General features: G+C 44.2%; 1 protein-coding gene across 2 annotated transcripts in view; it reads left to right on the top strand.

Annotated features, from left to right (window-relative positions):
- USP30 (ubiquitin specific peptidase 30) overlaps positions 1 to 25,796 on the top strand; it is an 811,144-nt gene that overhangs the window by 239,260 nt on the left and 546,088 nt on the right. The window lies entirely within an intron of this gene.

The raw sequence follows: 25,796 nt of genomic DNA, 5'->3' as shown, positions 1-25,796 counted from the left end.
AAAATATGCAAGGGTTGTTAACAGAACAGTCTATAGAAGATGTTGTTTTTATATTGTAAAGTAATTCGTGTGAAAATTCACCATTGTACAAATTCTGTGCTTTTATTTCAGTCTGTCTGCATGTCGATGCTGAGTTCCATCCTCAGACTGCTGTGATCTTCCGTGATAATGCAATTGGCATAAAGGATTCAAGCTGTGAGCTATAGTTACTGTAGAACAGGGTTTGAGTTCCTCAGACCTCATTTACCTACAGTGCAACTGTGAGAAAGTCACTTAACCAGACATTACTCCCAGGTCGTCCCAGAAAAAGGAGTATGGCTCCAGTGGGCTTACCTGGTTAACAAATGGTTATTATTATTATTGTTACCATTGTTATTATTACTACTACTACTACTATGGTTGTTATGGAATCAGGAGGTGTACATACTGTTGATATAGTGAACATTAAGAGCAAGTGTGAATAGTAATAAATAGATACAAGAAAACAGTAACAAATAAACACAAGACACTTTAAATTTTATTTATTTTTGTTAATGAGCTAATGCCTTCTTCTTCCTCTTCTTTCGGCTTTTTCCCGGTTAGGGGTCGCCACAGTGGATCACCTGTCCGCTCATAATTGGCAGTGGAGTTTTTATGGTGTCGAGTTGCCAGCCCAGCGCCCAACCTTCCACAGAAGGCACACACATGCACACACTCACACCTAGGGCCAATTTAGAGTGTCCAGTCCACCTACAGCATGTCTTTGGGATGTGGGAGGAAACCGGAGCACCCGGAAGAAACCCACGCAACCACAGGGAGGACATGCAGACTCTGCACAGAAGACACCCCAGCCAAGGATCGAACCAGAGAACCTCTTGCTGTGAGGCGACAACGCTAACCACTGCACCACTGTGGCCGCCCATTAATGAGGTAATGCCACCACCAGCAAAATCAGACACAAACCTAACAGTGATGGTGACAGCGACATTCCATCACTTAAGTCTTGGTGGCTTTGAGCTACCCGCCTCTTTTATGAAGTTGATACTGGACACTCCCCCCAGTCGCATTACATCAGCTCATACTACTGTTTGTAGTGAGAACTTGGTAAAGGCCTACCCCTTTAGCTTCTGAACCTTGAATTATCTCATTATCTTCTGTCTCTCCACTTTCTACTAAAAAAACTGTACCTCTTTCTACCTCACTTTGCTATTTGTGCTTAGGAGTTCACCTGCAATTTAGTTTGCCGTATTTATAACTGCTTGTTCGTAGCCTCACTAAATTGATGACAGTATTCTACTGAATCACTGCTTTATTTGTGCTGTCTATTACTGCTGTGATTTGTGAGCTACTGTTTCAAAGCAATCTACTGATTAACTATATTTCATTGCTATGTACTGCAATTCCTTACTGTTTAACTCCATTTTACTGCATGTCGTTGCTGTTTAACTGTATTTTTTCATACTGTAAATTCTGTTCTTTTTATAAGTGATTAATCTTTGTTCAGCTGCATGGTTTTTAACCCTTTTTTGAGGTTTTCCAGCTACAAGTTTTCCCTTGTGTTATCATCAGTAGTACTACTCGTAGACCTTCCACCCTTTACCCTCTTAGCTCTTTCAGTTTCTGACAAATATGGATGGACAATTTCCTACATTTTCTTCTGCCAGTCTGGTCGATATGGGCATCCTGAGACAGTGTAGCAATTGCCTCATGTACACGGACAACCCTCTACTACTACCACCTAGGAACACAGTTTGTGAGAGATGCAAATACATCAAGCACCTAGTGTCATCGCTTGCTCCCCCACAAACCAGTATATCTGGCACTGAGAAGGTTGGCAACATGAACACCACCCTCAAACACCACCCACACCTATACAACACACTACCACATATGAGGAGATCCTCAACAAAAGCATATCCAAACAAAAGAGACCTCCGAGGCATAAACGCACACAAACTCCACTGCCCACTACACCACGCATAGTCCACACACCTGTCTCTCACAGTCACTAAACATAAACCCAACATATTAGTCATAGGAGACTGCATTGTGAGACACACAGATGTGCCTCTCACCAGGCTGGATAAGGAGAAAGTCACAGTTAGTTGTCTGTCGGGTGCCAGAATCTGCCATATCACCAATGCACTCAAGTCTCTCAACAGGTACTGTTATGACTGTCATAGTCCATGTCGGAATGAATGACTTGAGACGTACCTCCCTGGACTATATGAAGAGAGACATGATTGAGCTTGCTGAGTATGTGTCCCAGGCAGGTATGTCCCTAGCCTTAAGCAGCATTCTACTGTCACCCAGAATGATGCGTCAGTACAAACAGAAAATGATTGACTTTAACAGCTGGCTTAGTTTATGGTGTCCATTCAAATGGGATCCAGTTCCTGACAGCCTGGGATGACATGATTGACAAGCCACAGTGCTTTGCCAAAGATCGCCTGCATCTGTCTCTCTTGGGCTTCTGGCTCTTGCCTTCCCCATAGTGCCTTTTTTAGGCAATGCCATGAGGTCAAAACTACCAACATGAAATTTTCATCAAAATGTAAATTAAAGGTTATAATGCTAAACGCTAGGAGTCTAAACATGAAACTGCACTCATTGCAAGCATTCTTAACCCTGGAAGAAGCTGTCATTTGTGCAGTCACAGAAACCTAGTTGAAAGCTGCGGAGAGTACCCCATACCAGGTAACTCACCCTATTATTCATTCAGACCCCAAGTCTTGGGCAGCAAAACAAAAGGAGGTGGAGTTGCAATATACAGTTGATATAAAAAGTGTACACCATCCTGTTAAAATGCCAGGCTTTTGTGATATAAAAAAATGAGACCACAATAAATATTTCAAAACTTTTCCCACCTTTAATGTGACCTATAACCTGTAGAATTCAATTGAAAAACAAACAGATCTATTAGGGGAAAAATATACAAAATAAAAAACGTACAATAAGCTGGTTGCATAAACTAATACTTTGTTGAAGCACCTTTTGATTTAATTACAGCATTCAGTCTTCTTGGGTACACACCTGCCTTTAGTTAAAGAGACTCTGATAAACCACAAATAAACTTCAGCTGTCCTAGTAGGATTTTCCTGACATTTACTAAGTTGCCTGCTACAGCAAAAGCCATGGTTCGCAGAGAGCTTACAAATCATCAAAGGGATCTCATGGTTGAAAGGTATCAGTCAGTACAAGGGTACAAAAAATTTCCACAGCATTGGATATACCATTGAACACAGTGAAGACAATCATCAAAAAGTGGAGTAAATATGGGACAACAGTGACGTCGCAAAGAACTGGACTTCCCTACAAAACTGATAAAAAGACAAGACGAAAACTGGTCAGGGAAGCTGCCAAGAGACCTGCTGCAGGAATTTCTGGAAAGTACTGTTTGTGTATTACATGTGACAACAGTCTCCCGTATTCTCCATATGTCTGGACTATGAGGTAGGGTTGCAAGACGGAAGCCTTTTCTTACACAGAAAAACACCCAGGCCTGGCTAAAATTTGCAAAACAATGCATCATGTCTCCCAAATGCATGTGGGAAAATATGTGTTATGGTCTGATGAGACCAAGGTTGAACTTTTTGGCCACAATTCCAAAAGGTACGTTTGGCACAAAAACAACACATCGCATCAGAACATTATCCCCATGGTGAAGCATGGTGGTGGCAATATCATGCTTTGGAGTTGTTTTTCTTCAGCTGGGACTTTAGTCAAGGTGGAGGGAATTATGAACAGTTCCAAATACCAGTCACTTTTGGCCCAAAACCTTCAGGTGTCTGTTAGAAAGATGAAGAGGAATTTCACCTTCCAACATGACAGTGACCCCAAGCATACATCCAAATCAACAAAAGAATGGCTTCACCAGAAGAAAATTAAAGTTTTGGAATGGCCCAGCCAGAGCCTAGACCTAAATCCAATAGAAAATCTGTGGGGTGACCTGAAGAGGGCTGTGCACAAGAGATACCCTCGCAATCTGACAGATTTGGAGCACTTTTGCAAGGAAGAAATATTGCCAAGTCAAGACGTGCCATGCTGATAGACTCCTACCCAAGAAGACTGAATGCTGTAATTAAATCAAAAGGTGCTTCAGTAAAGTGTTAGTTTAAGGGTGTGTGCAGACTTATGCAACCAGCTTATCGTACATTTTTTATTTTTTTATATTTTTTTCCCTAACAGATTTGTTTGTTTTTTAATTGAATTGTACAGGTTATAGGTCACATTAAAGGTAAGAAAAGTTTTGAAATGATTTATTGTGGTCTCATTTTGTTTATATCACAAAAATCTGGCATTTTAACAGGGGTCTGTGCACTTTTTATATCCACTGTACATAAAAGACGTACACACCTCTAGGCTGGTCAAACAGTATTTTGCACAGGAAATGCTCCAGGTATAGTTAACAATTGACAAGACCCCTATTCAAATCATAGCTAGCCACAGACCTCCAACTCTGACTTGAGATGCACACTCCACCCATCTGGGCCTCTTTGAATCTATTAAGATTCAACCCTTTACCCTGATCCTGGACAACTTTAACTGTCCAACCATAGACTGGAAGAAGTACTCATGCCAAAACACAAATGCGCAGAGATTCCTTGATTTCTTCAATGCAAATGCCTTGGACCAGTTGGTTGACACCCCCACAATAGGTGAAAATACCTTGGACTTGGTGTTATCTAACATGAAGTAACCGCTGGAGCATCCCTACAGTGTCATCATCCCTTGTAAGATCCGAACACAAAGCAGTCAATTTCGAAGTCACCATCTCCCCCGACCCCCCCCCCCAGCTAGGGTCAAACAAAAAAACTTCTAAGCTGATTACAGCCTCCTGAGGGAAGGTATAAACAGCTTCACAGCCCTCTCCCCCTCCACAGAAACTGGCACATATGTCCAAACTTACACCAAAGTACTATATGAGCATTTATATAGCTACATGGAATCAGGAATACAAGACAGGATGAAATCCTTCTCCTCAAGGAAGAGTAAACCTGTCTGGTGTAAATCTACAATGAATAAACTCTATAATAAAAGGAAAAAATTGCTGTCCAGGACCAAGAAGGAGAAGGTGTCTAATTAGAAGCAATCTCTCCTTAGCCTGAACAAGCAAATAAGAGCACTAGTGAAATCCTCCAAAGCAAACTTCGAGTCCAAACTGGCCACATCTACTAAAGACAATCCTAAGGCTTTCTTCACATATGTCCGCAAACTCAAAGGAAGCACCAAGATCTGCTCAGAACTGGTGGTCAAGGACACCACGTACACAAACCCTGTAGATATAGCCAACCTGCCAGCAGACAAGTTCAGTGAAAACTTCACTCCTGTGTCCCCCCATCAGTAAAACAGGACATCCCCAGTGCCTGCCCCCCTCCCATTATCTCTAGGCAGCAAGTCGTCACTGCCCTCTCAAAGACAAAAAAAATACAGCCTCCATGGGACCCGATAACATCCCAGGCTGCATCCTACATGAACTTAGGCAGGAACTTGCAGCACCATTAGGCACCCTGTTCATCCAAAGCCTGGGTACCAGCTTCATCCCAGCTGAGTGGAGGGCAGCTACTGTCATCCCTTTGCACAAAGGTGGAGCGTCCACCAATCCAGGAAATTATAGACCCATCAGCCTAACTAGCTTGATCTGCAAGGCCATGGAGCGGATTATCATGGACCTCATTAACAGGGACGTCAGCAACCTCCAGACACTTGATCCGACACAGTTTGGTTTTGTCAAAGGGAGGTTATGCCTGTTAAATTTGGGTGACTTCTTTGAGACAGTCACCAAGGCCATAGACGAGGAGAAGGTGGTGCACACCGCTTACCTTGACCTGGCGAAGGCCTTTGATACTGTTCCCCACACAGGTATAATAGATAAACTCTCTCAACTAGGTATCAATCCATATGTTACCAGATGGATAGATTACTGATAGAACCCACCTAGTCACAATAGGGGAAGCCACCTCAAGTAGTAGACCCATAACAAGTGGTGTACCCCAGGGATCGGTCTTGGGGCCTCTGCTGTTTGGGATATATTTCTCAGAGGTGCAGGGCAAATCTAGTGGGCTATGGCTGACTAAGTTTGCAGATGACTGCAAGCTGAATATGGTCATCAATTCCCCTAGTGATGTGGACATCCTCCAAGAGGGTCTCACTCAAACAAATAACTGGTGCCAGAAACATGGCCTCAAACTGAATGCCAAAAAATGCATCATCAGCCCTTTTGAGGAGAATGACTCCCCACAAATTATCACATTGATAATTAGGCACTAAGCATGCAATTAGTCGTGAGGGACTTGGGAACCCAGTTGATAGCAAACTGATTTTTGACTACCATATTTATTTGATTTATTTATTTATATTTCTTTACCGGGTAGTGTCCAACTGGGCTGGTTCCCATTTTAATGGAGACCCGGTGAGAAAAGCTCCACAGATAAACAATACAGAACAGAGTACAATCAAAGAAAAAAATCAAAATTACTACATTAACTAAAAACGCATTTTTACAATGAATATTGAATTTCTTTTTAATGAACAAAAATGATTCATTGGTAATTTTCTTTGTGGAAAACAGCTTTAAAAAGAGTATTCCTTTGAAAAGGAAGATGATTTTTTTAGCTGATGATAAGCAGTGATCAGGCCTAGACTGTGAGGCATGCAACTTTCTTAAGCAAGAAAAGTGTTTATGAAAAAAATATAGAAGAAAATAAATAGGGAGAAAAGCAGACACTAGGAGCTATATTAGAGGAAAACAGTATAATAGGAGTATAAAGGAGTATAAAGTAAAGTGGTTATTCTGGTGGAGAAACAAGGGCAGAGCCACATCCTTTTTAGATGTTCCTTTAAACTATTTTTAAATGATGAGAAGCAATGGGTGCACTGTAAGCTTTGGGGAAGAGGATTCCAGGATTTAGCTACTTTGTTTGAGTAGAGGGAGTTGCCATGGTAGTTATGTGACTGTTATTCTGAGTAATGGCTTATTGGAAGATATAAGGGGCCTATTGTTCACTTGTAGTTGGAGTAAGGTTGAGATTGCTGGGCAGCTCTGAAGATTGTGTGTGATTTTGTGTGCTAGGGTTATTTGGTTTAAGGTTAATAGGTTATGGAGTTCTAGCTAGTTGAATTGAAGAAGAGCAGAGCAATGTGTGTTTTATGGGGGTGGTCAGAAGCAAACCTTGCAATTTTATTATAACATGATTTGAGGTTGTGCAGGTCTGTCTTGCATAGGTTATTAAAGATATGTGAGCAGTAGAGAAGAGTAGATAGTAATTGTGACCTAGCAGTGGCAAGCCTGGCTTGAGGGGTTTGGCATGTTTTGGCCCTGTAGAGGGCACCTAGTTTGGAGTTTACCTTTTTGATGGTTTGAGAGATGTGGATATCAAATTTGAGATGGCCTTCTATTGTGATACCTAGGAGTTTGGCCTGGTTTGAAGGGTCAATTTTGGTCCCATTTGACGAGTGAATATAGAGGGTTGTGCAGTTGGACTTGGTAGTTTTGTTAGAGAAGATTATTCATTTTGTCTTATTTGGATTTAGAATGAGTTGGTGGTTTGTTAAAAAAGATTCTATTTCTAAAAAAGCTTTTTGCATGTTTTTCTTTTAGTTCTTGTGGGGAGGGGGGGTGCAGCAGATAAGGAAAATATCATCAGCGTATTGTATTGTAGTTGCCAGTTGGGTAGCTGTGTTAAGTTTATTAGTAAATATGATAAATAACTGGAGGCCAAGTTTAGATCCTTGAGGTACCCCAGTGGTCACTGGTAGTAGAGCGGAGAGTTTGTTTTCCCATTTGGTACCCTGCTGACGATTAGAGAGAGAACTGAGAAACCAAGACAGGGCAGCTGGACTGAGGTTGTATGTAGCAAGTATGTTTAGAAATAGTTGGCGGGAGATGGTGTCAAAGGCTTTTGACATGTCTAGGAATATTGCTGATACTAGTTGTCCATTGTTCATTAGGTGGTGAATGGTATTGGTGAAGGATAATAAGGCTGTGCTAGTACTATACTTCGGTCTAAAACTGTGCTGGGAATCTGATAGAAGGTTGTTGTTGGTGAGGTGGTTTAGTAGTTGAAGCTGAATGCATTTGTGTAGGATTTTTGCTAAAGATGGGAGGATGGCTATGGGGCAGCAGTTTGTGATTTCCCTGGAGGGGCCACCCTTGTGGAGGGGGATGGTGTGAGCAATTTTCCATAGAAGGGGCACATATTGTTCAGAGATAGAATGATTGATTAATATTGAGATAGGATATGCAATGGATGGGGCAGCAATTTTTAAGAATTTGTTCAGAAGTTAGTCAGCTGCTGGGCAGCAATGCTTTAAATTGCTTAGTAGCTTTTTAATGTAGGAAGTTTGAATTGGTTTAAATGATAGGGAGTTGGTGGCACTGAGGCAATGTGAGGGGAGGGAAAGGGGCAGTTGTTTTTTGGTGGCAAGCAAGGAGGAGATAGAGTTAATGAAATATGAGTTGAATTGTGTGGTTAAGGGTGTGGTGGTATTGGTTGTGGAAGGAGGGGAGGGGGTGGGTTTACCAGGGTTGAGGAGGTTTACTGTTTGCCAGAATTTTTGTGGGTTATAAAGGAACTTTTGTTGAGTGGTTTGGAAATAGTGCTTTTTATCTCTGTTAATTGTTTTCTTAGTCTGGTTTCTTAATTGCTGATAAGTGGTGAGGTTGGATTTGTCTTTGGTGGACAGATATAGTGATTTTGGCTATATCTCTTTGTTTAATGAGTTGTTTTGCCTCATGGGAAAGCCATAGTAGTTGCTTGGCTTTGGAGCATATTTGTCTGGTGGGAGGTTAGGCTATTTAGAATTTTAAGGAATTTTGAGTTAAAGAATTTGACTGCAAGGTCTAGGTTTAGGTTTTTGAATGGGGACTAATCACAGCACTGAAGTAATAGGTTGCATAACTCTGGTGAGAAATGTTTCTTACTGTGGGTGATTCTGAAAGGATTGTAAGTTTGTGTGCAGATTCTTTTTCTGAGTAGAAATGTGTGGGTATGGTCACTAATATTGATAGGAAGGTAGCTGGCAAGGTCATTTAGGTTTGGTTTTAGTTAATATCCAGTCCAGTAGTGACTCTTTTTTGGTGTGCTTGTCTGTGTGAGTGGGATGTTGTATAAGTTGGAAAAAATTGTATAGATTAATGAAGTCTGTAGGGCAGTCTGAGGGGCAGGTGAGCCAGGTGAGATTAAAGTCTCCTAAGATGATGGTTTCTTGGTTGAAAGAGTGGGCAGACCATGAGAGGAGAAGTTCTATGTTGGGTAGGTAGTTTCTAGGGGACAGATATACAGCAGTGAAAATTATGGTTTTATGAGGATTTATTAGAAGGCGAGTGATTGGAATTTCAGACTTGGGGATGTCAGGGGGAGTGCAGTTTTGTTATTCTAGTTTTAGTGGGTCTTTGAACATGATAGCTACTACACCACCTCTGTTTGGTCTGTCACGTCTTATAGTGTTATAGTGCCGAAGGTAATTTCAGAGTCCTTAATGTGGGGTTTTAACCAGGTCACTGTCATGACAGCTATATCAGGAGAATAGGTTTCAAGGATAGCTTGAAATTCACAATTTTATTTACAAGGCTTTTGAGGTTGAAATTGGTTATTAATATGCCAGCTTTAGAGGGCGTTGGAATATGGGTATGAACAGAAGGGTTTTGGGTGGGAAGTGTAGTTGGAGGGGTATTGTTGATGGGGCCTGGGTTAGGGTGGATGTCAGCTAGTAGTTTGATATGCCTAATGGAGTATAGTAGTAGGTGTTTTAGTTTGGTGATTGCTTGGTGGTATCTAAGTGTGGGGTATGAGGCTTTTATTTGTCTGAAATACAGAGAGTTGGAGGTATTGTACAGTTGAGGGCAGATGTAGGAATATAGCTTGGGAGGAGGTTGTAGGTTATTGTTTGTGCTTGAGGGTATTTGTAATTTATGTTGACATATTGGAGGTCAGAGACTTTGTAGGCTAGACATAGAAAGACTGTTAGAGTAGTGTAGAAGAGTATGGAGAAGTGGGAATGCATATTTGAATGAAGTAGCTTTATAGGGTGGAGTCTGAGTATTGGGGGTCAAGTAGTTTGAGATGAGTGGGAGTTTGTAGCTTATGAGGGGTGGGATTGTGAAGGTAGAGGGAGGACTTGTGGGTGCGCTTGGAGGGTGGGGTTGGGGGGATTTAGCAGTTGATGGGTAGGACTCGGAGGAGAATGTGGGTGTGGTGAGAGTAGGTATAAATCTAATGAAAGTAGGAGTGGGTTGGAATGGGAGTAGGGTAGGGGAGTCGAGTGAGACCGAGGGAAGCTAGGGTGAATGGAGTGTGTTTGCGCGAGTAACAAAAATGCTGGGAGAAAACCAAAAAAGAAAATCTCCAGGAAGCGAAAAAACACTGCTTGTAGAGAAGACTGTGGGCAGGTACAATGTAGATAGGTCAGAGCAGACAGAAAGAGTGATAATGGAAATAATCAGTGATAGCAATTGTGAAGCTAGTAGGAAAGCAGAGAGAAAGATCTATTTCAATTATGCTTATGTAGATGTATAAGGGTAGAGAACATTAAGTGGTGGGGTAAAACACCAGGGAGAATGAAATACAATGGAAGGAACCCAGATGGGATGCTGTTAGAAGGTAGGGATTTCACAGATGAGTAGATAGCTTTTCCCGTTTGGGGGGGGGGGGGCGGAGCGGCTGCTGACCTTGGTAGCGTGCTCTCTTACAACTGCAAATGAAACAACTAGCATTGTTTTATTAATCAAATTGGGAAAATAAATACTGACTAAAACATGCTTTGTTACAAACTAGTTGAAGTGGGACAGTAATGTAGAGTTATAGGCAGGTAGCCGCACTATGCAGTGGTCTTGGACTTCAGAGAAAGGTGAAAAGCAGGGTTTCCGTTTAGGAACTGAACGTGATAGAGCTAGGGAAAAAAAGAGGTTGTACGGAAAGCTTTCTACATGGCCCACCTCATTAGTAAGGGACAAAGTGGTCGTAATATCCCTATATTCTTCCCTTATAAGACTGATTATTGAATACAGTGCCCCTTTCGGCATGTACTTTGCAAAGCACATGCAGCAGCTGGAGAGAACACAGAGATTCCTTACCCGGACAATCCAGGGCCTCAAACATCTACCCTACACAGATAGGCTAAAAGCCCTTTCCCTCTACTCAGTCTCCTACAGACTCCTCAGAAGTGACCTCTGTCTGTCATAGAAAGCAGTCTCAGACCCCGCCCTGGTGGGACTGCTGCATATCCGCAAGTCAAGCTCCACTCGAGTGACCCCGCACGCGAGACCTCAACCTGGTCTGTGACATCAATAAGACTTGTTGGCGGGACAGATTTGTGTCCGAGAGACTCCCCCTTTTGTGGAATAGACTCCCTCTCCACGTAAAGCAGAGTACTTCATTAAACCTTTTTGAGTGCAACCTGAATAACTGGATGAGGAGCAGAAAATACACCCCTGGGATTCCACCTATGTCCCTGCTGGACAGTGGCATAGGGTGCTGACTTGTTTTAATATGGGCTAAATTCTTGGCTAGGCTTGTACAGGCTTCAGGGCCAATAGCCTAGTAGCTTCCTATGATCCTATAACTGCATTGATGTTTCTGAATAGCACCAGGTATGTACAAATAGGCACTTGTCATGTCATCAATGGCATGTTTTGTTTGCTGGCAACTCAGTAACTGCAGTTCACCAAAATTCCAGCTAGCTGTTGTGGTAGTAATTAAAGCATTAGCCAATGCATTTTTTTTTTGTTTGTTTGTTTGTTTCATTTCCCAAAATTTAAAGTCATGCAGCTTCAGGAGTGAGAAAGTATTTGGCTTTACTTATATGTGTATTTTTTCAGATAATCATTTGAAATGTCAGAACCTGCTTTAGCGAGTCTCATAATATAGAGACTGATTGGCTGAAAAAATAAACTTATATAAACTAAGTCCAAGATGGCTAATTCTTGGAATATTCCCTTTTCTCCAAGGTATGGTGATCCTGGAGTTGGTATGTGTAAGTTCAGGGATGTGAGCAGCTTGTTCTCTGGAAAAAAACAAGTTTTAGAGAGAGGAGTGATGTTCTGTATTCACTCTTCTACATTTTCAACCTTTTGGCACTTGGCATTATGAGTGCCGACATTTCAATAGGGATCCATGTATTCCTTTAATTATTACTACGTGTAAATAGTGGCACAGAGGTCTAAGTTATGCTATGTTCCTTGGGCACAGTTAGCCACTGCTGACTTCAGTCCCTCCATAGCCTGTAGCTTTGTCCAGTTTCCAAGGGTCTTTGCATATTGAAGCACACCCCATGTCCCCTTCATCAGGTAGATCCCACCTGTCCATACAGAAATAGCCTTAATGGCTTATATAGGCTTTGCGCCACATGATTGTGGTGGAGGTGGGGATTGAGCCTTACTGCAGCTGGCTGTTGGGTTACAGTGATTTGATTTTTGTTAGGTAAGTTATTAATTTCCTGCTCTACCAGTCTCCACTAGACAACAGTCAGGCTTCCTGTCCCATTATATTGTTACTCCTCTCCTGAGAGATGAGCATACTCATCCCATCTCTCCCCTATTGCATTAGCTCCTTCAGTGTCTAGACATCTGATTGAACCTAGATTGTTGAGATCATAGTCAGGGCTACAAAATAAACTATTTAATTATTCTCGTGCAGTACTAGAGTTAGTGTATTTAAGTCATACATGTGCCTGGAATACAGGGAAGCAAGCCTCTCTGTAGTAACATTGCAACTGAAATTGATGAACTTTTTGACCACTTTGTGGAAATTAGGGAGTTGCCTGTCAGTTGTAAGTTGTGAATCTATAAAAATAATGAATGCATTTACAAATAAATTGTTAAAGGGCATTAGTTAAAGTCACGTTAAGTGCAGTAAACTAAAAAACAAATAGTGTTATACAAGCAAGGACTGAACATTTCACACTTTTTTACAGCCAGCTCAACACAATGCTCTCCCACAGCTTTTCTATCACATTGTTTTTAGTTACCCAATGCTTGCTTGAATTTTTTTTTTTTTTTACAGCCAATACAGTCCACTGTTTGTAAGTGATGCATTCTATGGTCTCCCTGTATCTCAACAAAGAGGAATGTCTTTATTTGCCCAGTATTAACAACCATTCATTTACTTGCTTAACTCCCTCTTAGAGCTTCCATTCTCTAGACAGTTCTTCCTTCTTTTGAAATAGCTCCCCAATCTTTGTATCTGTCCTTCCTTTGCTGTAACAAGTACATGTTCCATTCATTTAATCTGGTCCCATAAATCATACATGCTATTTTTTATCATTTTGGGAGCTATCTTTTCTTATGTTTTGGGAGGTTGGCCTAATGGTTGAGGTGTTTGCCTTACAAACACAAGGTACAGGGTTTGAATCTCACAGGGGATAATTAGCTAGACTTAAAATGGCTTGCAAGGGCAGTTAGCCTAGCACTAATCTATGAACCTATTTTCCATTAAGACCACATTACTGAACTTAATTTAACATAGCTCTCAAGACTGGACCTTTCCAAAAACATAGATTAGATTTACTGTAGCATCTCTGCACCTTATGCAGCTGTAATATAATGGATTGAATGGCAGTTTGTGCGGGTTTCAGTTTTAAGTCTTTGTCTTCAGTTATGCTTTCAATGCTTATATTTGTCATCCTTTAAGTAAGGAGTTTGCCAATTACATTACATTCATGCAACGTCATGTAAGTAGGTTTTCATTTTTAAATAGTGGTATGCCTTAATTCAACAATTCTTCAGAATGAGGCTTTTCATTTATTTTCCCATTTCATTGCTAGTTGTACAGAATGTCTCGTAGGTAGCTGACATCATCTGTTAAACTGAAATCTTCAAATAACTTTTCCTCCTTTCTGTCAAGAGCACTGCTAGCAGCCTCATACCTTTCAGGTGATTACCTCCCTAGCTGCTTTGAAAGCTCCACTAGTGCATATACAGCTGCTTTACTGGAAAAGACACTTTGCATTTCTGAATCAGCTTGATCAGATGACAAATCTAATTTCCTTTTAAAGGAATTTCACAAAATATGTAGCTTTCTGTGGTGGATGCAGCTTTGGTCCTTGTGATTAGAAAACCCACATATGTGATTTTAGTATTCAGAAATTATAGGACTGTTTGTGACATTATGGGTTAATTAAATACTGGAAAACTGTGTTATACTCAGGCTTTTGTCTGTGATGCTGTATAAAATATTTACAAGCGGTACACTTTGATGAGCTCCCTATACTTTGGACATTTTAATGATGATCTGGACAGTACATTGTCCATATTCTTGATGGGGGTGAAGGCATGTGATTAACTGTTGCTTGCAACTTCGCAACTAAAATGAATGAGCTAGGATTTTTCATTCTGTTAGCTTGGGGTTAAGAATGCTTTCTTTGTAACAGGTCATTTAGAACTGGGCCATCCAAATATTATTTAACAAAAACCACCATATTAGTCTTAATAGCATGTAAAAGTGTAGAAACGTAGATCTGAAGTAGTTAACTTCATTTTATCTGCAACCTGTGGGTATTCAGATCCATATCGGATCTGAGCCGGCATCTTTTCAAGCATCTGCTCCGAGCTCCAAGCTTCTCCCCCTTACCCATAACCCATCACCATCTCCTACCTTCCCTCAGATCTCGTTTGCCGCTTCTTGCATCAGCATCGTGATCTCTGTAGCTCCAAGTGTTGGATTATTAGTAAGTGCCTTTTTTTGGTCGTTTTTTCTCCAGGTAGTGAGAGTGTGTTGTCGTTTAGTTCCCTTTCCTCCCCCAATCGCTTGTTCGTTGGTTATATATAAAAAAAAAAATAAAAAAAAAAGTTTTGTTGTAAAGTAGTCTAGTGCAGGCCCTCCCTACCCTTAGGTGTGAGTGTTTAGTGTTTAGTGCGTCGGTCTTAAGTAGGTTGGCAGTGTGTGTTTGTAGTATGGCTGATCATCCAAAACTTACCTTTAAGAAATGCACAGAGTGTGGCCATAAGCTTTCACCGGTCGATGGTCACACTGTTGTTTGCCTGAGTGTTCCCCATCTATCTGTTCAGTGCATTGTGTGCGCTGGATTTAACCCCCGGGCCTTGAAAGAAAGGAAGGCCAAACTGGTTGCAAAAGGCCTTTTACATGTTTCCTGTCTGGACTCATCGGCTTCGGCTCCTCCAGCAGCTGCTCAACCTCCCCCTCAGACTGGGACTCACCCTCCCACTAGACCTGTTGAAGGGGAGGCCAAAGGAAAGGACAGGAAGAAAGACAAGGACAGAGACAAGAGGGGGGATAGGGCCCGTAAACTGTCTCCAGAGTGGGACCCCTTCCTTAGCCCGCCTTCCAAAGTGTCGAGACCTACGTCTCCTCGGCTCCACTCCCCAAGGTTTTCCCTGGAGTCAACGGAGCCCTTGGATCCAAGGCCGTCATCTAGGTCATCGCAATGACCAGCCAGATCTGAGTTGGTCGCCTCCTCACGCTCGACTCGGAGTCTATCGGGATTGGATATGGACAGGATGATGAAGAGATTTATTTGGACCCAAATCCAGAAGGGAGTCTTGCCAGGCCCCTCTCCCTCTGGAGGGGGGACTTCCATGCCCTTCTTTCATCCAATTTCTCATTCCCCGATCCGGCCTGCAGTTTCGAGGTTTATGGAGCCGAGGATCTTCGGAGCTGGGGATTAGGCGCTGATGGTTCCTCCAACCTCGACTCCGGCAATTACCTTGAGTTTCTCGGATCCAACTAGTTCGGATCCGAGCAACTCTCGGGGCCGAGGATGGGGAGTCGGATCCGAGGGAATGGAGGTGTCTTCGGCTCCGACTTTGTCAGATCCGAGCTATTCCTTCGGATCTCCAGCTACTGTCTCGACCCCGATCCTCACAGCGGACCCGGGGAGAGCTTCCTCCTTGTTGGGTGCTAACGAGGTATGCTCTCCATCGACATTCAATGTGGTGGAGAGGGTTCTCTCCCAAGGATAGAGACCCCAGCCTATTCCCTTGGATTCTGCCCAGACTCCCTTGGATTCGGTTGCAACTCCTTTCAGCTTGTCCCAGGGACAGCCCGTGCTAGAGGACCCCCAGGCGGTTCCCCTGGAGGAACCCCCTGTGTCTCACAAGTTCTCATCAGAGAGCCTCACTGAAGAGTGTCCCCATAAGCACACGTGTAAAAGGAGGCACCTGGACTCCCCCGAGTCCTTGACAGAAGACAGTGACTTAGATGAAGGAGAAGGTTCCCCCAGGTCACCTCCCGAGGATGTCTCCTTTGGAGACATCATGGAGATCCTCCACCAGAGGGGAGGTTGGTCAGCCCCAAAACCTTCTACAGATGAGTCAGTGTTCCTGGAGGCTTTTGGCATGGGCCCATCTTTGTCCTGTGTCTCACTTCCTGCGGATCCCTTGGTGGATCTTATCACCACGCAGGCATGGAAGCAGCCTGACACCATAGAGCCAATACCAAAATGCCCGGACAGGATTCTCTCTCCGCCCTCAGATAGACAGGCCTGGTATAAAGGATCCCCTGTGGATGCTATGGTGGTTGCAGCAGCCACCAAGAGGGAACTGGCACAGGAGAGTTCCTCGGTCCACCCTCCAGACAAGGAGTCCAGGGTGGTGGATCGATTTGGGAAGCGAGTATATTTTTCAGCGACTTTTTCCATCCGAGTGCTGAACAATTTGGCACACGTTATATGACTGCAGTGAGACCTAGTCTCGGAGTTAGCTGAGTCTCCCCCAGAGTCCTTGTCGCCGGAGGATAAGCGTCTGTTCTCAGCGAAGATGTCGACTCTGAAATCAGTATCGAACACGTCTATGTGCCTCCTTTCCCATGCTATGGAAGGAGCGGCTAGGGCAGCTGGGACTGGCATGGCTATGAGGCAACACGCTTGTCTCAGACTGTGTCAATTCGCGGACCCCTTCAAGGCGTCTTTCACAAATGCTCCCTTTGATAGTTCTTCTCTTTTTGGGAAGACCATACGTGACACCCTTATCCAGAGCGAAAAGGACGGGAAGACATTGTCTGCCATCGGAGTCTGCTTCTCTAGCCCTCAGAGATCCTTTTCTAGGAATCACAGATGGTAAGAGAAGATGTGGTTCCAAAAATCACAGTTTTCCCGGGACTCTCAGGACAACTCATCCCCTAGAGGCAGAGGGGAACAGGACAGACGCCGCTCTAGAGTCAGAGGAACTTTGGGTCTAGGGAGACCTGCTCGGACAGGCCCACGCAGCGGCCCTGAGGGGTTGCCCAACTGTCCTACTCTGGAGACAGTCGGGGGAAGATTATCATTGCACCCAATGGCTTGGAAGTCCATAACTGCAGATCACTGGGTGCTTCAAATAATATCCAGTGGCTACACCATCCCGTTTGTTACCCCACCCGTCCAACCAAAGAACCTCCATATGTCCCACCCACTCAAAGGGAGGCGGCAGCTCTAGAGATTTCCAAGCTGCTTCACAAACGAGCCATCGAACCGGTCCCCCCAGATCAGTCTGGATCAGGCGTTTACTCCAGGTTCTTTTTAGTGCCAATAAAAGACAGGGGACCTCAGGCCCATCTTGGACCTGTCAACCTTGAACCTGGTTGTTACCAAGCAGAAATTCCGGATGGTCACCCTACAGTCCATTCTACCTTATATTTGAGAATGCGACTGGATGTGCTCGATAGACCTCCAGGACGCTTACTACTACATCAAGATTCACAGAAGCTCCAAGAGATTCCTTCGCTTCCGACTGGGAGCCAATCATTTCCAGTTCAGACCCTACCCTTTGGTCTCACCACAGCCCCCAGGGAGTTTACCAAGGTAATGGCAGTTGTAGCAGCTCACCTGAGACTTCAGGGAATTTAGGTATTCTCTTACTAGACGAGTGGCTCCTTGCTGCTTCCACCAAGCATCTTCTTTGCATAGCCAGAGACTCCTTTCTTTATCTTGCAGACGGGCTAGGGATCACTATCAAGGTTTCCAAGTCCCTCTTGGACCTGGTGCAGATCTTGGACTTTATCAGGGCATGGCTTGACACCCTTCAACTGAAAGTCTTCCTAACTCGACAGGGTCCAGAGCCTATGGGCCCATATATCAGTGGTTCTTGGCCCCAGGCCACCAAAGGCGGGCGACGTTCTCCGAGCTCTAGGCTCTATGGCTGCAGCAATCTCGATCCTCCCCTGTGCGTGTCTTCACATGCGTGTTCTTCAGTGGACTCTGGCCATACAGTGGTCTTGGCTGGATCTCCCCATGGAATATCCAATTCTAATCAGCAAAGCCTGCAGGGCGTCACTTTTCCGGTGGCTGCAATTGTCGTAGATCTTAGCGGGACTCCCATTTGTTTCACCCACAGCCCAAGCCACAGTGACCATGGGCACCTCCCAGCTTGGGTGGGGGGCATTATCTGGGGAGGACAGTGCAAGGCACGTGGTCCCAGATCGAGACCAGATTGCATACCAATGTTCTGGAGATGAGAGCAGTGCTTTTAGCGTGGCAAGCCTTCCACACTGATCTTCCTCTGGGGTCTATTGCAGTTGAGTCAGAAAACATGTCGGTTTTCTGGTACATCAACAAACAGGGAGGAACCAGATCTTACCTTCTGTGTCACGAGGCCATGAGAGTGTTGGAGTGGGCGATCTCCACCAGTCGGTTTCTGACTGCAACACACATCCCGGGATGCTCCAACATTTTAGCGGACAGATTGAGTTGGGCTATTCTAATGCCATACGAGTGGTCTCTGAAACAATCGATAGTGGAGGAGATCTTCCTTGCGTGTGGTCAGCCTTGCTGTGATCTCTTCACATCTCCTTCCAACACGAAGTGCAGCAAGTTCTTCGCTCTGATCCCCTCACCAGGGGATCCCCCCAGAGATGCTCTAGTCCATGCTTGGCGTCCTGGGTTACTGTATGCTTATCCCCCGATGTCCTTCATGGATGCATCTGCAGTCATAACAAGTGGGTTGTCCTGTCGTCAGGCAGCCCTGCAGTCGGCCGGATTCCAAAGTCCGGGTCCGGCTTCGGCTGATGTCGCACTCCACCCGACGTCATCTCTGTTGGTCTTCGGGTATAAAAGCATCAGCCGACGCCATTTTCCTCAGTCTTTCTTGCGCGTGGCCAAGCAGAAGCTGTTCGCAAGTGCCGGTCGGTCGGATCCAGAGATTACTTCTACCGAATACTACTTGAAGACTTCTAAAGCTAAGTACCCGTTGGGGACTCTTTCTTGCCTCAGCCGATGTCAGAAAAAGTTAACAATTGTTTAACCTGTGGGAAACAAATACCTCATAAAGATTTCCACTCTTACTGTCTGCCTTGTTTAGGCCCAGCCCACGACGTAGCAGCCTGTTCGCCTGTGCCTCTTTCAACCGACGAACGCTTAGGCGTCGGTCGGAGTTTGCAGAACAGTTTTTCGGTTCTGATTTTGCGTACATTATGCCGTCGGATCCTCCGACTACCCAATCTACCAAAACGCAGAGATAAAGACCGCCACTCGCGTCCGCGGTTTCGGCCGAAACCACGGTAAAGCAAACATGAGTGTCTCGGTTTCGCCGAAACCGAGAAAACTGATCAAAGTACAGCTGAACCTATTCTTACAACTGAGGCCCCTGCTACAACTCTTGAATCGACCTCAGAAATTTTACCCACTACGGTGGTTGACTTATCAGACACCATCCCCTTGGATGTCTCTACCCCAGCACGTGGTGCTGCTAGGCCTCCAGCAGCCATGTCCATTAAGGCCTTCGCCAGGGCTAAAGCAGTCAAGACTACTAAAACAGTGCCTGTTAAACCCCCCACATCCAGGCCCTCTTCTAGTTCTCAAATGCTTTCTTTGGCAGAAGATTTAATTTCTTTAATTAGAGGATCTCAATCTCACCCAGACAGGGCCTCTCAGCCCCCAGAGAAGAGACCTAGGGCAGAGCCCCCTGAGCCAGTGTCTTCTGATGATTCTGCTGATGAATCAGACATAACTGACCAGCCAGAGGCTCCTTCTCCAATTTTGAAGATTCTGATGCTGAAGAATCCATTCCAGCTGCTTCCCCACCAGAAGAATTCTCCTTTGGGGAAACCTTGCATGCCATGCGAGAACAGTTCCAATGGCAGCAACAGGATTTTTCAGACTCCAGAAAAGACTTAGGACCTTTCTGCACCTCCCACAGCACAGGCCCTTAGCTATACCTCCTGTTCTCTCTGTGGTGGATGATGCTTTTAATGATGTTTGCTCCGCTCCAGATTCTTTACCCCAGCCCCTGCCAAACCAGACAGATTTTACAGGGTGCCAGATACTCATCACCACCTTTACAAGGCCCCACTTGCAGACCCAGAAACTATATCCCAGGGTCCCAAGGCAGTAGCCGACCACAGCTAAAACCCTATTCCTTCTGAAAGGGAAGCAAGGTCATTAGACAGATGGGGTAAAAGGTCTACACTTCAGCTACTCTCTCAGCTAGAGCTTTAAACTGTCAGTTTCACATGATACAATACCAAGAGTTTATGCTTGATCAGTTAACTAAAAACTAACCACTGATGAATCTCTTGATAAGAAATATGTATTAGAGATGGTAAATAACATACAACAGGTTAGCAACCATTCCTTAAAATGTGGCTATGATGCACTGGAGGCTTCATTTAGATCAGCCATGACAGGCACAGTGATAAGAAGGCATGCATGGCTAAAGGAACAAGCTTTACCGGATCATGTTAAAGCTAAGTTGCTAGATGCTCCTATGGACAAGACAAGTTTGTTTGGTACACCTGCCCAGCAGGTTATGAAGAAAATGGAAGAAAAGGCAAAATCTGTTCAAACTGTTAAAGATTTCTTGCAGGTTCAACCCCAAGGTTTAGCAGGAACTGGCCTGCCAAAATTGGTCCTTTCCTGACTCCACAAAATTTCAAAGGGGCAGGAATAGACGCTCCAGAGGCAGAAACCAATCCAGAGGAGGTGCCTACAGAGGACGACAGTGGCAAGGTAACAACAGAGGCACAGACACAGCCACTGCCACTACATCAGCACAACCACAGTGACTTAATCCTAAATCCGCCTACCAGGGAACAAATAGCAGCTCCTCTAGGCGGAAAGTTAACCTTATTTTCAAAGAACTGGCACTACATAACAAAAGACAAGTGGATTTTACAAACCATAGATCAAGGTTACCGGTTTCACTTCCACACTTTACCAGTCAAAAGAGGAATGCCAAATCTACCTCCAAATCAAAAAACAGAGGCTCTACGCCAGATAATGGAGTTAGCAAACATGAGAGCTGTGGAAAGAGTGCCAACAGCAGAACAAGGAAAGGGGTTCTATTCCAGACTATTCCTAGTTCCAAGAAAGGAAAAAAGTTGGAGACCAATTCTCGACCTGTCCACCTTAAATACATACATCATTGTCCCAAAATTTAAAATGCTGACCCTACAGCAACTTCTTCCCATGCTGGGCAAGGAGTCTTGGCTGTTAACTCTAGATCTCAAGGAGGCATACCTGCACGTCCCCATTCGACCAATCTGCAGAAGATACCTCAGATTTCTTGCAGGATCAGAGCACTATCAATTCTCAGCATTGCCCTTTGGCTTATCTACTGCCCAGAGTATTCACAAAATGCCTGGCATCAGTAATCGCCCATTGCAGACTACAGGGAATTCAAATTTACCCATACCTGGACGACTGCCTGCTACAAGGGGACAACAAAAGCAAGCTGACAACAGATTTACAAAGGGTCATTTACTTGCTACAAGGACTGGGATACACAGTCAATTTACAAAAGTCAAGGCTGATACCATCCCAAACAAGGACATTCTTGGGCTGAATTGGACACAGTACAACAAATGGCATTCCTGACTACAGAAAAACAAAAAGAACTTCCTCTTTACTTCTTGGCACTAACAAAACTGAACAAGTTAACAGCAAGAAAAGTTCTGCAGGCCTTGGGCTTCATGGCATCATGCATAATCTTGGTCCCATTTGCCAGACTACATATGAGGAAACTACAGTGGTACCTAAAGAATTTATGGTCCCAACACAGACACAGTCTAGAAACAGAAATCCCACTAATTCCATGCTTAAAACAGGAGTTCCTATGGTGGGCTCAGGCATGCCAGTCAAACCCAGGCCTACCCTTTCGCAGATGTCAACCAAGCCAGACCATCACAACAGACGCTTCAGACCTAGGATGGGGCCCACATGCTGGACAAATGCGTGCAAGGATTGTGGACACAGGATCAACTTCACCTGCACATCAATCTAAAAGAAATGCTGGCAGTAAAACTGGCAATCCAAAAGTTCAAACCATTTCTCAAAGAGGGCCAGTTGATGATAAGGACAGACAACACCACAGTCATGTGGTACATCAACAAACAGGGAGGCACTCATTCATACCCCCTATGCAGAATGACCTTGGAGCTGTGGACCCTGGCACTCAGCTACAACATTCAGTTACAGGCAATATTTGTACCGGGGAAAGACAATACTCTAGCAGACATATTAAGCAGAACCACTTCGGATGCCCACGAATGGAAGCTGCACCCGGACATCTTCAAGACCATCTCAAAGAAATGGGGAATGCTACAGATAGACCTATTCGCATCACCTCTCAATCACCAGCTCAAAAAAATTCTGCACAAGGACATTCCACCCACTAGCATGGAAAGTGGACTCACTCTCCTTCAACTGGAAAGGCCTAACAGCATATGCATTCCCACCTCTTCCTTTGATACACAAGGTACTACTAAAATCAAGGAAGAACGTCCAAGGATAATCCTGATAGCTCCAAACTGGCCAAGACAACACTGGTACCCACTACTGAAGAGCATGTCTCAGAACAATATGTGGCCAATACCCTGATGCCTTTGATGTTAACTCAGAACAACTACAGCATCATACATCCAAACCTAAAACGCTGCAACTGACTGCATGGAACATCACATAGCAGCAGCTAATCCAGAACTTTCCCAAAGAGTTAAAGACATTATTCTTGAAGCACGCAGACCTTCAACAAGAAGGAACTATGCTGGAAAATGGAAAAGGTTTGTCATTTGGAGTACGGAAAGAGGAAAAGATGTGTCAAACATAGATATGCCTAACATTCTGGAGTATCTGGCCGAACTTCTTCATTCAGGCCTGTCCTCCTCCTCCGTCAAGATACATGCATCAGCTATTTCAGCAGAATACAGCTTTGATCCACCTGTTTTTCGCACCCTTTGCTCAGGCAGTTCCTCAGAGGAATCAAGAATGTAAAACCTCCAAGGAAACCACCATTACCAGCTTGGGATTTAAACTTTGTGCTAGAAAAGTTGACACTATCACCCTTTGAACCAGCAGCAACAGCAGACCTACAACACCTGTCATGGAAAACTGCTTTCCTACTGGCAATTACTTCAGCAAGGAGGGTTTCAGAACTACAGGCCTTAATGGCAGTGCAACCCTTCCTAATCTTCCACCAAGATAGAGTGTCCATGAGGACTAATCCTACATTTATGCCCAAGGTGGTATCCAGAGTGTCTTTAAACCAGGCAATCCACCTACCTACCTTCTTTCCCAACCCACAAAACAGAGGGAAAGAATACTGCATACCTTGGATGTACATAGACAGCTACGCTACTACTTGGACAGAACAAAAATAGCAGAAAGACTGACCAACTTTTGTAGCCTATGCAACAGGAAGGGAAGGAAAAGCTATTTCCAAACAGACAATCTCCAAATGGATAGGAAATTGCATACGATACTGTTACTCCTTCCATGGAAAACCAATTCCACAGAACATAAGACCTCATTCTACAAGGGCAACAGCCACTACCACAGCCTTCTTACGAGGAGTGGCAACCAAAGACATTATTGAGGCGGCTACTTGGACCTCCGTGCATACATTTGCCAAGCATTATAATTTGCCTCTATATTCCAGATCCCGAGCAGGGTTTGCCACTGCTGTACTGCAAGGGATCCTAAACACACCATAATCTACTTTTATCCTCCTCCCTAGTTGGCTATGGTATTCTACCCACTTGTTATGACTGCAGATGCATCCATGAAGGACATAGTACAGTTTTGTACCTACCATAAATGTAGATGTCCGAACTGGATAGCATCTGCAGTCAGGATTACCCTCCCTCCTTCCCTCTGTGGTACTCCTAGGGTGTTTACCCTCCTAATAGCTAGCTGTTGGGGGGCAGTCTTTTATGGTGTATTTGTTTGTATATATGTACATACATGCTTATTGTTGTGTTTACCTCTATCTATTTGGAAACATTGGCATCTATCCAAATTTTAGCCTGCAAGAGGGCTACTGGCATCTGGGGCAAGAAACACTGAGGAAAATGGCGTCGGCTGATGCTTTTATACCCGAAGACCAACAGAGATGACGTCGGGTGGAGTGCGACATCAGCCGAAGCCGGACCCGGACTTTGGAATCCGGCCGACTGCAGGGCTGCCTGACGACAGGACAACCCACTTGTTATGACTGCAGATGCTATCCAGTTCGGACATCTACATTTATGGTAGGTACAAAACTGTACTTTATCTCTCATTCCAAAGTTTCTTCAGAAAGCTTGCCGACTAGGGTGCAAAGTGATCCTCATTGCCCTGTTCTGGCCTCATCAGTTGTGGTTCCCCTTCCTCTGGTCTCATGTTCTAGCTCTTTCTTGGATTCTGGATCCTTGCCCAGATCTCATCTCTCATCCCTCGGGCACTTGTCCACCCAAACTGGACAGCCTCAAGCTGATGGCTTGGTTGCTCCAGTTCCCTTGATTGCCAGGACTCCTGGTCTTTCATCTTCAGTAAAAACTATTCTGGTGGCATCCCATAAGGCCTCCACTAGGAAGATTTACCACAGTAAATGGAAACAATTCTCTATTTGGGCTTCTCAGAGGAACCGGAATACCTTTACAGCCCCGGTTCCTGCGGTGTTTGATTTTTTAGTCAATATTTTTCAACAATGGGCTAGTTCCTCCACTGTAAAAGTACAACTGGCAGCTATGTCAGCAAAAACATGAATGCTCTGGCCTCTTCTAGACTGTGTAAAGCTTTTCTTAAAGGCACCTTTCTTTTATGTCCTCCAATTAAGGACTCCGTTTCCCCTTGGGACCTTACCTTAGTTCTCCAGGCTTTAGTTGCTCCCCCCTTTGAACCGGCAGCATCAGTAGATTTGAAGTTCTTATCCTGGAAGACAGCTTTTCTAGTGGTGATTCCGTCGGCTAGGATGGTTTCTGAGATTCAAGTTTTGCCAGTCGTGCCCCCTTACTTGATCTTCCATAAGGACAGGGTTTCTCTCTGCACAAACCCTTCCTTCTTACCAAAAGTGGCTTCTGAATCAAACATTAATCAAATAATTAACCTGCCTGTTTTCTTTCCCAATTTTCAGAACAAAGGTGAATATAAGCTGCATTTGCTAGATGTTAATAGACAGCTTCATTTTTATTTACACAGAACAAAGCCCTTCCGTAAGTCTGACCAGTTATCTGTGCCCTTTTCTAAACCCTTTCTGGGCAAAGCTGTCTCCAAGGTGTCCTTAGCTAGATGGATTACACAGTGTATTTTGCAAATTTATAAAGATAAAGGTCTGTCCCCGCCTGGTCCTGTTGAAGCGCATTCTACCAGATCTATGGCGACTTCTGCTGCCTTTTGGTCTAGGGTTTCACTGGATGACATTTGTGTGGCAGCAACTTGGGCAAGGTCACATACCTTCATTTCTCATTATAAGTTGGATTTGATCTCCAGAGGGAGAGCATCCTTCGGCTCTGCAGTGCTCAGGAATATCCTTCCATGAGGGCCTCCCAGGAATTTAAGTAGCTGGGGACTCTGTCCCACAGGTTGCAGATAAAATGAAGTTAACTACTTCAGATAAAGAAGTTATGTACTCACCATAACGTTCCATCTGAGTAGTTACACTTAATTTTTCTGCAACCGTCCCACCCTCCTTCCCC

The sequence above is a fragment of the Protopterus annectens genome, chromosome 4.part0, assembly GCF_019279795.1.
Source record: "Protopterus annectens isolate FY-2018-M chromosome 4.part0, PAN1.0, whole genome shotgun sequence".
NCBI classification, from domain to species: domain Eukaryota; kingdom Metazoa; phylum Chordata; order Ceratodontiformes; family Protopteridae; genus Protopterus; species Protopterus annectens.
Note: the sequence above shows the minus strand (reverse complement) of the source record. Positions and strands in the feature narration are given on the sequence as shown.